Source organism: Brachyhypopomus gauderio, chromosome 1 (assembly GCF_052324685.1).
Source record: "Brachyhypopomus gauderio isolate BG-103 chromosome 1, BGAUD_0.2, whole genome shotgun sequence".
In the NCBI taxonomy this organism is placed as follows: Eukaryota; Metazoa; Chordata; class Actinopteri; order Gymnotiformes; family Hypopomidae; genus Brachyhypopomus; species Brachyhypopomus gauderio.
Window position 1 is genome coordinate 49253833 of NC_135211.1, and position 15835 is coordinate 49269667.

The window sequence follows — 15835 nt, forward strand, 5'->3', positions numbered from 1 at the left end:
CATTCTGCTCTTGTTGAGGTAAGATGTGCTTTGGTCTCTTAAGTAGTGTAAGACAATTGTCTAAAATGTGCTGTTTTTTAATATGCTGGGTTAATGTTCTTGTTTGTGATAAAGTTACTTGTGTGGACGTAAAGTTTAGTGAGGGAGATAATGAGATAAATTAAGAATAAAAGTATGTTATAATGTAATTAGCGCGTGTGCTAGTTCAATGCTATCATGCTGTTTGCGCTTAGCATGCTAGTCCGATTAGACAAATGTCAGAAATGTGTTGTTTTTGACGTCGGATTTTTGCTCTAGATTGTTTGGTTAATTGTGTTTAGATGGACGTTTTAGTGTATGAGATGGCAAATGAGCTAAATAAAGGATTAAAGTATGTTATAACGTGGTTAGTGCGTTCGCTAGTACAACGCTAGCATGTTCCGTGCGTATGCTAGCGGAACGTTTTTGTGCTGTTGTAGTTGTCCAGAGTGCCATCAGTTTTCATTTATATTGCCTAGTTCTTTCATGAAAACGAGTTATTTGATGTTACATATATTTGCAGTGTACATGTATGAGCAAGTATACATGATTTGTATATGTATGAGTAAGAGCGGTTTTGTAGTTGCTCTAAGATGGCGTGTGGGTCTTGTGCCTGTAATGGCGGCGCCCAGTGCAGCTGACCACGAGGGCGCTGGCTGAGTAGGCGTGGTTGTAGATGTAGTGAAGTAGTAGCACTTACACGTACTGATTTATAACTGTACAATCGGGCGATTCGTGTATATGGTTTAATGTAGCCCAGATAATGGTGTATTTGGGTAAATGAAGCGTCTGCTGGGTCGAGTGTTGCTATGCATGTTTTGTGCTCGTTGGAAAACCTGGTCACGCACAGGTTTTAATTTTTTTAGTCAAAATAATGGACTATGAGTATGTTATGTATATAATTTTTTACGTTGTGTATAAAAATGTACGTGCTTGCAGAGGCAATTTGTGCTTTTTATACTAGTCTGAATGTGAATGTTTTTTTGTGTCGGTGGTTTGTCAGCACCAAAATGTATGTGAAATATGAATAGACGTCTATCACATTGCAAATGTAAATGGAGTTATTGCATTTGAATTTTGAGCTCAAAGTTGCTTGTATGTGTGGAACATGCGTGTTAGGCTACATTTTCATTTTAATATTGACACAGAAAAGCTTCCATACTTATATACACTAGCCCAAAAACTTGATAAGTATGGTGCTTTAGTGACGCTGTATAACTGTAGCCTTAAGTAGAATAGAAAGATTCTAAGTGTCCAATTAATGATTCATGTCGTTATAGCAGCTTTTTAAAATTATACATATGAATTATTTTAACCCATTAATGTTTACTAACTGTTACAAATGTGTTCTGTCTATTTTCTATGAATTGCCTGTTGGTGAAGGAGAATTCTGCTGGAACACATTAAAGGTATGTTTGAAGTGTATCGTGTATGAGCAGTGGTTGAACTGGTATACTTTTATAAAACGGTGCACACAATGAATGGTGAGAGTAGTTGATGTGCTGCAGAATAATTGTTCATTTATGATGAGTATCTGTAGTGATATGTAAACACTTGGAAGCAATAATGTAAAATGTATAGAAGAGAACTCAGAAACTGCAGCTCCAACTTCTCAAAGTCCTGTTCAATGTGTACCCTGTCTTAATTGTGCTTTGATGTTTGAAACTTGATTAGGTACAGTAAGTTAACCTGCTTATTGCCTAGACTAAATTTATACTCCTATTTGGAACAGAGTAAACTGCAGTGTAGCGGATGTCTTGAAGTAGTCTTCATTGTATTCTGTGTTGAGGACAATTTGATGCATTCTCACAGTTTAATTGGCTCATGAATATTCTGTCCAATAGTTTAAAGATTATGCAGCAGTAATTACATGAATGCAGTGAATGTGTAGTATTTGCGCTAGAAATATTTAATGCATGCTATAAAATAGCCCATCAAATGGTAATACACTTGTGAGTATGTGCAACAGGTATCACATGTGCTGCTGATTACATGATACTGATCAACTTTGAAAGATGTGAAATGTGCTGTTGGTGTGACAATTAAGACACAAGAATAATAACACACACACAACGCCTGCTGGTTGAAGATGCCACACACACGCGATAATCTTGGAGCAACGCCTGCTTGATGAAGATGCCACACACAACGCCTGCTGGATGAAGATGCCACACACACACATGCATTTTAGCTGTGGAGTTGATTTTGTGTTGAGTGGTGTATACAAAATTATTATATAGTATTATTAATTTAACAACCTGTGTTGAAATTGATGCTTAGAAGTTAGAATGGACTAATATTTTAATTATTTTCACATTTTCATTTTAAAATTAACATAGATAAACTTCCATACCATACTTATATACACTAGCCAAATAACTTGATAAGTATGGGGCTTTAGTAATGCTGTATAACTGTAGCCTTAAGTAGAATAGAAAGATTCTAAGTGTTTGTCCAATTGATGATTCATGTCGTTATAGCAGCTTTTTAAAATTATACATATGAATTTTTTAACCCCTTAATGTTTACTAACTGTTACAAATGTGTTTTGTCTATTTTGTATGAATAGCTTGTTGGTGAAGGAGAATTGTGGTGAAGGAGAATTGTGCTGGAACACATTAAAGGTACGTTTGAAGTGTATCGTGTATGAACAGTGGTTGAACTGGTATACCTTTATAAAACGGTGCACACAATGAATGGTGAGAGTAGTTGATGTGTTGCAGAATAATTGTTCATTTATGATGAGTATCTGTAGTGATATGTAAACACTTGGAAGCAATAATGTAAAATGTATAGAAGAGAACTCAGAAACTGCAGCTCCAACTTCTCAAAGTCCTGTTCAATGTGTACCCTGTCTTAATTGTGCTTTGATGTTTGAAACTTGATTAGGTACAGTAAGTTAACCTGCTTATTGCCTAGACTAAATTTATACTCCTATTTGGAACAGAGTAAACTGCAGTGTAGCGGATGTCTTGAAGTAGTCTTCATTGTATTCTGTGTTGAGGACAATTTGATGCATTCTCACAGTTTAATTGGCTCATGAATATTCTGTCCAATAGTTTAAAGATTATGCAGCAGTAATTACATTAATGCAGTGAATGTGTAGTATTTGCACTAGAAATATTTAATGCATGCTATAAAATAGCCCATCAAATGGTAATACACTTGTGAGTATGTGCAACAGGTATCACATGTGCTGCTGATTACATGATACTGATCAACTTTGAAAGATGTGAAATGTGCTGTTGGTGTGACAATTAAGACACAAGAATAACACACACACACACAACGCCTGCTGGTTGAGGATGCCACTCAACGCCTGCTGGTTGAGGATGCCACTCAACGCCTGCTGGTTGAGGATGCCACTCAACGCCTGCTGGTTGAGGATGCCACTCAACGCCTGCTGGTTGAGGATGCCACTCAACGCCTGCTGGTTGAGGATGCCACTCAACGCCTGCTGGTTGAGGATGCCACTCAACGCCTGCTAGATGATGTGCCACACACACAAGATTAATCTTGGAGCAATGCCTGCTGTATGAAGATGACACACACATGCATTTTAGCTGTGAAGTTGATTTAGTGTTGAGTGGTGGTATACAAAATTATTATATAGTGAGTAAACATGGTTGAGTTTAGTGTCCAGTTGAGTAAGTGCACAAATGATGAGCTGAACAATGTATTATTAATTTAACTACTATTGAAATTAATGCTTAGAAGTTAGCATGGGCACGATAACACCCAGCAACATTTTCATAATACATATTCTGTTTCACAATGCATTATGTGGTAATATGTTTTAATTGCTAAAGTGGAACCAAATGGAATGTTTTTGTTTAACTTGTCTGTTAGATTAACTACGCTATTGGAACAAAGACATTTAATGTGTTAAATTGTTTATTTATATATACACTAAGTGATCAGTGCTTAGCACAAGTAGAGTATATGAAACAGCTGTTACACAGGTGCTGCTGACATCAAGCTCCTGAATCAGATGAAGAATGAATGTTGGCGTTCCAAGGAAGAAGCAAGAATGTCCTGTTGAAGCAAAGCCTGCTGAACACATCTCACACACACAATACATTTTTAAACTGTTGAGCTGAAAGTGTTTAGTGATGTACATATTTGCAACTTAAGCTTGTCTGATCAAGTATTCTGATGTGGTTATTTGTTTTAAAGCTATACAGCTTTTAAATGAGCAGTAAAGCGTGGTTTTGCTCATTGTATTCTGAAAAATGTACATTAGTGGAAATGGTCCCTTGAATCAAGTCCCTTGATTATAAAGTAATGCTTAGTTTGTATAACATGGTGTTAGGAAGGCATTTACTTCACAGTAATTTCTATATGCAATACTGTAACAATGTATGCAAGTAAGAAATTAGTCATGAATACACCTGTCACGAATACAATGTCTGTTCTGATTTTTTTTTACCTTTTTTCTTTTTATGATTTGATATGTGCTGTTTGTATTAAGTAATATTGATTGATTAGTATGTCGTGTTGGGATAGACATCATAGGTTTTGACTGGTTGTGTGTTTGTATTTTCAGATGCCTCGCACGAAAGCTTCGCTGAGGTCGGCTGCAGCCAGGAGGAGGATTACGGAGCGGCTTGTGGCTCAGACTGACGGGGTTCTGGCTTTTTCCCCTGACAAAAAGGTCCTGACTGAGACTGTTCCTGTGAGCCACAGCTGTCCTGCAGACCAGATCTCGTCTCTGACTGACGGGGTTATGCCTTCATCCCTTGACAAAAAAGGTCTGACTGACACGGGAGTGCTCCTGAAGAGCACTCCTCAAAGCAATTTACAAACTCAAGCTGCCAAATACCTGCCAAATACCTTGCCAAATACCTTGCCAAATACCTTGCCAAATACCTTGCCAAATACCTTGCCAAATACCTTGCCAAATACAATTGCCAAATACTTGCCAAATACCTTACCAGATACAAGCTGCAAAACTGATTCTGATGAATGTGTACATGTGGATATGCTCAGAGGTTCTTTTCATCAAGCTCATCCAAAGTTTGGCATAAACAGTAACAAACAATGTGTTGCAAATAGTATTACTGCCATCATGACTAACAAAGTAAAAAATGTGCTTTCTTGGACAATCAGAGACCTTGATGATGTTCTGCTGAATGGTGACAGATTCTACAGCAATATAAGAGATGCCGGCAAAATTCATGATCCATTGGGCTATTTATATGTTACAGATGTACCTACAGAATACACTGTGTGTGGATATGACTTTTCAATAAATTTTCATGATGAAATGTTTACTGGGAAGTTTGGCGTCACTGAATATGGACCGTTACAAAACGTTCTTATGTCACATGATGAGGCAATCCGAAGAGTGTTTATGCAATGTGAAGCATGTTTGTTTACTGTTAAAGAGAATACATGTGCTATCATTAAACAAGACTCCTGGTATGTGCTGATTGACTCTCATTCACGAAGCGAAAACGGTGCACGTATTGATTCAGGCAAGAGTTTGGCTGCTTTTTATGCTGACATGGAATCATTACTTAACCACGTTATGATACTTGGTCTTTCACTGAAAGCTGAAGGAGCACAATTTGAAGTTACTGGCGTTGTTGTGAACATAACTGGCAGAAGCACAGCGGAAGAGAAAACACAAGGTGGTTTGTCTGTCACTACACACCGAGAGCTCTACAGCAGTGTGCTAAAACGAAATCGTAACACAAATGAAAATGAAACTAAAAAAGGTGACGCATTTGACCGTTCACAACCCTGCAGCAAAGCAAACGTGCAAAGTAAACGCAAAGCAGCTGACAATGATTCCGAGGTGAAAACGGTACCCGAACTGCATGTTGGTAAACGAATGAAGCATGTAAACAACCTTACCGATGTATCTGTGAGAAATGACAGTGACGTGCTGATTGGCGACACACAACGTGAATACTTTCAGTTTTGTCCATTGACAGTGAAACAGCAGAAGACATTATGTTTAAGGCAAAACGTTGTGTACATCGAACATGCTCGTAGCGACCAAATCATACCAGTACCGATGGGTGATCCTTGTGAAACAAAAACTATCATTGGTGACGGTAACTGTTTATTCAGATCACTGGCATTTGCAATTAGCGGAAGTGAGAAAGAACACAGAAAAATACGACGTGCTGTAACTACACAAATGGAGAGAAACGAATCTAAGTACATTAACTGTCTTCGACAAGGGTTTTCATCTGTTGCAAATTATCTTGCTACTTCCCGAATGAAATACGTGGGAACCTGGGCTACTGAAGTTGAAATACAAGCTGCAGCCGATCTTTTTTTTACCAATATATTTACATTCACTAGAAATACGTGGCTAAAATATTCATCGTGCAATAGTTGCGACCAAGATGCGGGAATATACCTCAAACATTGTAGCGAGTCTCATTATGAAGTAGTGACGTGTGTTAAAGTTCCTGATGGACAGACCTGTGCCGCACTAGGTTTAAAGAGATGTGACAGCAGAAAATCAGAAACAAAGTCCAGTCGCTCTGAACTTGAGAAACGGAGAATCAAATATGGAACAAGCCAGGAGGAAAAGATTCAGAGAACACTGAAACGATACCGTGAAAATGAAATATACAGAGATAGTGTCAAAACACGTAGCAGTGTTGAATACGCAACGAATTCGCAACATAAAGAACGGAATAAACAGTTAAGCATAAACAAATATGCGACGGATATGGAACACAGAGGAAAAGTTAAACAAGCAAGTGTAAACAAATATGCGACGGATATGGAACACAGTGGAAAAGTTAAACAAGCAAGTGTAAACAAATATGCGACGGATATGGAACACAGAGGAAAAGTTAAACAAGCAAGTGTAAACAAATATGCGACGGATATGGAACACAGTGGAAAAGTTAAACAAGCAAGTGTAAACAAATATGCGACGGATATGGAACACAGGGAACATGTGAAACAATTAAGTATTAATAAATATTCCTCAAATGAACATCACAGAGAGACTATAAAAAGACAGAGTTTTGACGCTTATCATACCGATCCAGAATATCAAACGGCTAAGAAAAAGAAGAGTATGGAGAGGAGTTTTGAAGCTTATCATCATGATCCTCAACATCAAGCAGCTAAGAAACAACTTGGTATTGAGAGGTATAAAACAGACATCTGCTATGCTAACGTTACTAAAAACAGAAGTAAAGAAAGAAAGAACACAGAAAAAAGGAAACACAAAGATATTAACTATGTGACTGAAAACTTCAGAGAGAAAATAAGTACTGGTCCTGAATATGTGTGCTCAGTATGCCATCGACTATTGTTCAAGAATCAAGTAATCAAATGCAGAAAAGATACATATCTCAATAAAGCCCAGGAGGTTGTTTCCATAGCAGAGAGATGTATTACTGACACATACTTACATCGATGTAGTCATACCTGTGTTCCTAAGTGTAACATTCAAACTGGCCCTGCTGGATCACTGTGGATTTGCTACACATGTCACAGAAAGATTCTTAATGGGAAAATGCCAGAAGAAAGTGTTATGAACAATCTTGCACTAGAACCAATTCCACCTGAACTACACAATCTAAACTCACTTGAACAACATCTGATTGGGATGAATATTCCATTCATGAGACTTGTGTCTTTACCAAAAGGTGGACAGAATGGTGTTCATGGACCTGTTGTGTGTGTTCCATCTAACATTACAGATGTAACTGAAGTGCTACCAAGAACAGAAAATGTTGATTTGATGATTCGCATAAAACTAAAGAGGAAATTGACTTACAAGGGGCACTATGAGTACAAATTTGTTAATACAGAAAAAATAAAGGATGCATTATTGTACCTCAAACAACATAATGACTTTTACAGAGATGTGACATTTAATAATGACTGGGTCAATCCACTAAATAAAACTGAACATGAAACACAAGAGCCTGATGACACATGTACACAGCATGTTGATGAGGAGAACAATGATGAGAATAATGAATCTGAAGATGTGGATATAGATGAAACCTTGCACGACAGACAACAGCACGGTATGTTCATGGATACCTGTTTACAACCTGTTGATATTGCACAAGAGGTTTTGGATCAGCACTTTGATGGCATAATGTCTGTGGCACCTGCAGAAGGTAATAATCCTGTAAGGCTCTTGAACGATCATTCAAATGAGGCAAAGTGTTTTCCAGTTCTATTTCCAAATGGTACGGGTACTTTTCATGACCACAGAAAAGAGAAACTCACACTGAGCAGATACTTGAACACCAGAATACTCAACGCAGACGGACGTTTTGCAAAGAACTTGGATTACATTTTTTATGGTCAATATTTGTCAGAGTTAAATCAGATTGTGTCAAATGTGTCTATTGCATTGAGAAAAGGACATGATACACGCAACAAACCTGTGATTACATCAGAAATGTTGACTAACAGAGAAGCCTTGCAGAACATTTTCAATTTTGATGAAGGGTATAAATTCTTAAGACCTATTCGTGGTACACCCCCTTTCTGGCAAAGTGTTCAAAAAGACCTGTTTGCAATGGTGCGACAACTGGGTATTCCCACATGGTTTTGCTCATTTTCATCTGCTGATCTGCGTTGGCCAGAATTATTGCAAACTATTCTCAAACAAGAGGGGAGAGAAACTTCTACTGATGATCTAGACTGGTCAGAAAGATGTGCTCTAATAAAAACTAACCCTGTCACAGCAGCCAGGATGTTTGAACATCGATTCCACTATTTCCTTAAAGATGTGATTATGTCTGAAGCACAACCGATTGGCGAAATTGTTGATTACTTTTACAGAGTTGAATTTCAACAGCGTGGCTCACCTCACACTCACTGCTTGTTTTGGGTCAAGGATGCACCTCAAGTGGACAAAAATGATGATGATGAAGTTGTGTCATTTGTAGATCACTATGTGACATGTGAAATGCCATCGGAGGATGACAAAGAAATGCATGACATTGTTTCCAGTGTACAACAACACAGCAAAAGACATTCAAAATCATGCAGAAAAAAGAAAACAACTTGTCGTTTTAATTTTCCACGCCCACCGAGTAGCAGAACATTTATAACAAGGCGTAAAACTGACAATCCTGAAAAAGATGCTAAAGAGAAAGATGAGAATTATGTGGAATCAGCCAAAGGTAATAACATGCCTTCAATGGAAAAAGATGTAGCAGAGGCTATCATGAAAAAAGTAAAAGATGCGTTATTGAATACAGATGTTATCTTTGATTCTACTGAGGAGTTATTTGCTTCGCTTGGTATAAGTCAAGAGATATTTGAAGCTGCTTACATCAGAGTGTCTCGAAAAACTACTTTTGTCCTAAAAAGAAAACCAGGTGACATATGGGTAAACCAATACAACAGAGATCTTATACGTTGTTGGAATGCAAATATGGACATTCAGTTTGTAGTTGATGCATATTCTTGCATTGTGTATATAATCTCTTACATTTCCAAAGCTGAGAGAGAGATGGGATTGCTTTTGTCACGTACTCAAAAAGAAGCCACAGAACAAGGTAACCTTGACGCTAAACATGCTTTACGGAAACTCGGAAGTGTATTTTTACACAATCGTGAAGTTTCAGCTCAGGAAAGTGTGTACCGACTTACTAACATGAAACTGAAAGAAGCCTCTCGCAAAGTGCAATTTATTCCTACTGGTGATAACGTAGTGAGAATGAGTCTTCCACTTCACGTAATACAAACGCGAGCTGAATATGACAATGATGATAATCAAAACATATGGATGAACAGCATCACAGACAGATACAGATATAGACCAAAAACGGACGAATTTTCCCAGATGTGTTTAGCCAGTTTTGCATCGGAGTACAGAATATTGTCAAAATCTGAAAGTTCAGCTCGTGATGCCATAAAGTTGGAGAAAAGCTTAGGATTCATAAGGAAACGGACACGAACAGATTCTGCTGTTGTGCGATACGCTCGCTTTTCACCCACAAAACATCCAGAGAAGCATTATCAAAGTATTTTGCAATTGTTTTTGCCTCATTATTTGGATTGTCAACTCAAGCCACCAACTTTCAACACTTATGAGGATTTTTATAAGACTGGGTTTATCAAATATTCTGATGAAGAAGTCCAATCAGTCAAAACAATAGTAGACTTAAATATGTCATATTTCGAGAAAGATGCTGACACAATAGATGAAGCCGAGGAACAGTTAAAAAGAAACGGTGCAGTGGAAGATGCTTGGGCGGAAATCTGTCCAGAGAATGAACGTGAACGTTTAGAATGTCTTCACAGAAAAGAAAATCCTACTGATGAAACAGAGCAAAATATTTCTGCTGCTGACATACCTGATTTATTACCAGCTGAACCACGCTGTGCTATAGGAAAAGAGAAAGGTATGCGAAAAGAGGAAGCAATGTATGTGCTTCGTTCACTAAACGAACAACAGTCTGAAATATTTTACAAAATTCGACATTGGTGTTTAGAAAAGACACTTGCTAAAAACCCGCAGCCATTTCATGTGTTTATATCTGGTCCAGGTGGTGTTGGAAAATCCATGTTAATCAAAGCAATATACTACGAATCATGTCGCATCCTGTCCCGATTGTCAGATAATCCAGATGAGACGCATGTGTTAATAACAGCTCCAACTGGTGTAAGTGCATTTAACATCGACGCTGCAACAATACACAACTGTTTCTCTATATCACCAGAGGTAACGCTGCCTTATCAACCGCTCGGAGATGAAAAGATAAATTCACTGAGAGCTAAATTGGGAAATCTACAAATTGTCATTATTGATGAAATCTCAATGGTTGATCACAAACTCTTATCGTATATTCATGGCAGATTGAGACAAATTAAACAACAAGGAGATTATTCTGCTTTTGGAAATGTGTCTATAATTGCAGTTGGAGATTTTTATCAACTTTCTCCTGTGAAAGGAAAGTCTCTATACACTGAGCCTAAAGGTGTAAATCTATGGCAGAACCACTTTGCATTGGTTGAGCTGTCACAAATCATGAGACAAAAAAACATGGAGTTTGCTCAGTTACTGAGTCGTTTAAGGAAACACAAAAGACAAGATAATTTGTCAGAACATGATGTGAATATGTTGAAATTATGTGAAACAGGTGGTGAAGGTGATGAACTGGACAGTACTGCTCTGTATATTTATGCAACAAATGCTGAAGTGGATGATCACAATGCAAACATGTTGAAGAAGGTATGTGCAGACATTACTATCATTCATGCACAGGACTTTGAAAAGGTTGCAAAAACAGGTCGGCTGGAAAAAATGCATGGACATCATGTTCATACTACCCACACGTCTTTACCAGAATCTCTTCACATCGCTGTAAATGCTCATGTTATGCTTCTTAAAAACATTGATGTAGCAGACGGACTTGTAAACGGTGCATTTGGTACAGTTGCTGAAGTGTGTTTTGATTCTGAAGATGACTTTCCAGCCAAAATATATGTCACATTTGAAAATGAAAGAATAGGAAATAAATTAAGAGCAAAACATCCTTGTTTAAAACCAGGATTTGAAAAAGCCACTCCTATTTTCCCTGAAGAAGAAAGAGTGACAAAAAGTGGTGGAATGCGACGACAGTTTCCCCTGAAATTAGCTTGGGCTTGCACTGTTCACAAAGTACAAGGTCTTACTGTGGAAAAAGCTGTTGTGTCACTAAAAAAGATATTTGCAGCAGGACAAGCATATGTGGCCTTGAGTCGTGTAACATCTTTGGAAGGGCTTAAGATAAAAGATTTCAAAGAGAGTGCTATTTATGCAAAAGAAGACATTGAACAGTCATTACATAACATGCCTCTATTTATTGAACCAGTGACAGAGCTGCCACCTCCCTGTGGGTCATACAAGATTCTTCTGCACAATGTTGAAGGACTAACATGCCATGTGGAAAACCTGAGACATGATACGAGGTACATGGAAGCTGACATTATCTGTGTGACAGAAACTTGGTTACAACCAAATGATTGCAACATTGATATTGAATTATCTGAATTTACATTCTATAGTAAACCCAGATGTTTTTCATATGACACTAGTCAGGTGATGTTTGCTGACTTGAAGGATCGACAACATGGTGGTGTTGGTGTGTATTATAAACGACATACTGGTTGTAGTATTGTTGATTTACCATGCATTAACATTGAATGCCTGCAGTTCATCCTACCTCAGCTGAATACAACAGTGGCAGTTCTGTACAGACCTCCTTCCTACAATCTGGTAATGTTTCAAAATAACCTGATACACTTGATTTCTCATATTGACAGGTTCCCAGGAAGAAAAGTGATCATGGGAGATTTCAATGAAAATCTTTTTGTAACAAGTACAGTCAGTAATACTATGCAACTCCATGGCTTTACTCAGGTTATAAGAGAACCAACAACTGAACATGGCACTTTGATTGATCATGTATATATCAAAGATGTTTCTGCAGAAGATGTCAGTGTTTCTGTTATGCCAACATATTTCAGTTTTCATGAATGTATTGTACTGAATTGTTTTCATTAATCTTCAATTTCAGGTACTTAACGTTTGCTGACGGTTTGCTGACACTTTACTGACAATTTGGTGACACTTTGAACTAAAACTTTTGATTAAGTCAGGCACAAATTGAAGCGTCCACGATGTGGGGGGCTGGGGGATACAGGGGGTAAACTTTCTGGACGGCCTCTTGTGGGAACAGACTAAGGAGCTGAGAGTGCCCTATTAACTGGTTCACAGCATTTTATTTTATTGTATGTATTATTTATTTTATTTTTTTATTTTATTATGAAATATAAAGGTATTAATATAAAATACAGGCCAAATGTTTAACAAAGCAAAACAGTTCTCAAATCATCTGTTAAAGGACTGTTGACAAATATCATACTTCAGGACTGAATCCACAGGTAATACAGTTTCCAAGAAGCAATAAACATGGACATTTAACTTCACATCTAATCCTGCACAAACCAAAATTCCTGATTAAAGGCTGGAGCTATTGGTCAAAGAGTGGTCAGTGCTGCCTACATGTCTGGGAACCTGGTGTCATACAGGAAAGCCAGGAATGTCCTTCTAAAGGCCAGGGACAAGTTGCAGTCAACTATCAAGGATGTGACATCAAGCACATATGGAATCACTTGCATGCTATCACAGATTACAGAGATGGACAGATTTGGTATCTGCTGCGTTCACCAGGTAAGATGTTCTATTGTAATTTGGAGACAAACATATCTTTATGTAAAGTTAAACTACCATTGTACTGTGACAGGTGCACATTAACCATGTCTGTGTCTGATGTGCTCAGATCTTTATGGAGGGTTCCCTTACACAAGGCATGTGGTCTTGATGGCATCAATGGTTCATCAGTGTGCACTGTAGGACCATGTTACAGTCATCTACCAATGATGTCACATCTAGCACATGTGGATTGGCATACACTCTATCACAGAATTAAAAGGTGGACAGGTCTGTGATACAAGTGTTGCTGCAGGTATGCTAAACATATTTCATATTCCTTTAGAGACCAGACAAACACCTTCACTCTAACTGTCACAGCTGCACCTTAACTATCTCTCTATTTGATGTGCTCAGATGATTCTTCAGGAGAATTCAGTCACACAAGTCCTTCCTACCTGAGGCTCAACTTCCATATTGGAGGGACTGTGACTACTAGCTGGGCCGCCCAATGGAGGATGGGTTCCCTTTTGAGTCTTGGTCCTCCCAAGGTTTCTTCCTAATCATGCCAAGGGAGTTTTTCCTTGCCACTGTCGCCCCTGGCTTGCTCATTAGGGATATGGACCCATGCGCTTGTAAAGCTGCTTGCATACTGCACATAGAGATATATAGATATCTACACATATTGTGATTACTAACTACAGGTCTGCTTTGAACTCAATAATGACAAAATTTTAATTTACAGTGGACTGTATTATTATCTGATGTTTCTTTTATTTGCTGTGAACCAGTACAGGGCACCTCAGCTCCTTAGTGAGGGATTATTACAATAGTTATACTATACATTATCATAAATTTTTTTTTATTATATTTATCTAGAGAAATGATCTCAAATAAACAGACTGAATGTCACAGTCCTGCCTCCCTCCTGTCGGTCATGTCTTCCGTTTGTCTTTTATTTTGAAATTCCTCATTGTGTCTGACTTCACTCCCCTGCCTTGTTTTCTGCCCCTCGTTATTGCTTTCTGGTGTGTCTTGTTAAGTACCTTCTTTGGTCAGTGTATTTAAGTCTTGCGTTTAGTCTCTTATGTGGTCTGTTATTGTAAGTACCACTTGCTTGTATGTTATTTGGTATCTTGGTCTTTTGTGTCTATAATACTAGTCTGTGTGTACTCCTTGTATTTTACATTCTCTGTTAGATGTACTTTGTGTGGTTTTGCTTGTTGTATTTTCTTTTCTTTAGCCTTGCCCACCCAGTTATTTCTGTTAGTGTTTGGTTCATATGTTAGATGTTTGATTTATTCTTGGTGTCTGTTCTGTGTGCTGTGTATGTATTCGTTTTGGTATTAAATCATTGGTCAGTCCGCACTTGCATTCAGCCTTCTCTCCTAGTTGTTATACTGAACATGAAAAGTTTTGCATTGTGTTGATTGTCAGTTATAAATAAAATACATTATGTTTATAAAGAGGTTCTCGTGTGTTATTATATTGACAGTTTGCACTGGTCTCAAATAGAGCCCAAATATGAAAATGTTTGTCAATATATAATGTTCTGACAATTTTATGCAAATGAAAATCACATACACTTGTTGTTTTTAGAAAATTGGGATTAGGGTTAGATACAAAGGCCATAGACCAAAGGCCTTAATCACTTTGAGCATGTGAGGTGAAATAATCAGAGGTGGACATTACAGGTTCAGAAAGTAAAAGTCTTCAGCAGGATTTTACTGAAGCTTGCTATATTTTCTAATTAGTGCAATGCAGGTAAAATGTGGAATCAACACAATCCAGGAGGACTGAGCAAAATCCTGCTGGTGACTTTTACTTCCTGAACTTGCAATGCCCACCTCTGGAAATAAGCCTCTTGAATGCAGATACTTAGTGCACATAGCCTGTATAAACAGATCTCCACATATGAGTGATCATGAGAACTTTATGAAAGAGTTTAAAAACTTTGACCTTTAAACAATGCGCTGTATTTTGGAAGGGAAAAGTCTAAAAACTATATGTGCATTTCAAATTTTGTCTCACAGCTCCATCTACTGGCCAAATAATTTGCAACTTTTGACACTTATTGCATGAAAGAGGTTTGTATACCTTTGGTAAATATATACAGTGCAGTGTAGTTAGTGTCACATGTCATCAATGATGAATATAAATCTTTAACAAAGCTGTTAGGACAGATTTGCACATTTTGACCTTTTGGCCAGCAGTGCCTTTTATTTCATATGATCAGAAAAGCAATAATTTACAATACAGGCAAAACGAACACAAGTACTCATGTTATTCTGTCCACAGAAGAATTAGGACATCATAAAAGTTCAGGACTAATCCACAGATCAGCAGATCATCCAACAGGAAGTAGACATGGACACTACTGCATATATAGATGGACCCAATCAAGAAATAACAGGCCATTGAGGCACTAAAGACAAAAATACATTTTATTGGAAAAAAAATTATTCAGATCATAGAACTAAATCGCATACTGAGATTAGCTTTGTGTGTGTATGAGTGTGTTTGTGTGGTGTTTCATGTGAGCAATAGTTTTCAGTCAGTTCCGGAATTTAGTATTACCATACTGATATTATAGTGACAAATAAGACATTTTAGTGAATTAAAAGGTTTATTTATGGTCAGGCAGTGCACTTTTATGAGATGTCATTTCAAAGT

The 15835-nt window shown here is 37.7% G+C and overlaps 2 long non-coding RNA genes across 6 annotated transcripts; one reads left to right on the forward strand and one right to left on the reverse strand.

The window, feature by feature from the left end:
• The first annotated feature begins 3 nt into the window (after positions 1 to 3).
• LOC143523501 (uncharacterized) lies at positions 4 to 14628 on the forward strand. Of its 5 annotated transcripts, none has more exons than XR_013133375.1 (9): positions 4 to 18; positions 1402 to 1427; positions 2588 to 2642; positions 4565 to 10370; positions 10515 to 10630; positions 11109 to 11200; positions 11823 to 13183; positions 13293 to 13478; positions 13580 to 14628. It is a non-coding gene; the product is annotated as an uncharacterized LOC143523501 (long non-coding RNA). The 5 variants fall into 5 exon arrangements; XR_013133380.1 differs by lacking the exon at positions 4 to 18 and having other exon boundaries at positions 102 to 1427; positions 11823 to 12226; positions 12528 to 13183; XR_013133383.1 differs by lacking the exon at positions 4 to 18 and having other exon boundaries at positions 103 to 1427; positions 11823 to 11919; positions 12164 to 13183.
• On the reverse strand, positions 2481 to 5019 carry LOC143523516 (uncharacterized). The gene is made up of 2 exons (XR_013133387.1): positions 4888 to 5019; positions 2481 to 4851 (listed from the first exon to the last, which is right to left on the reverse strand). It is a non-coding gene; the product is annotated as an uncharacterized LOC143523516 (long non-coding RNA).
• Positions 14629 to 15835: the final 1207 nt, after the last annotated feature.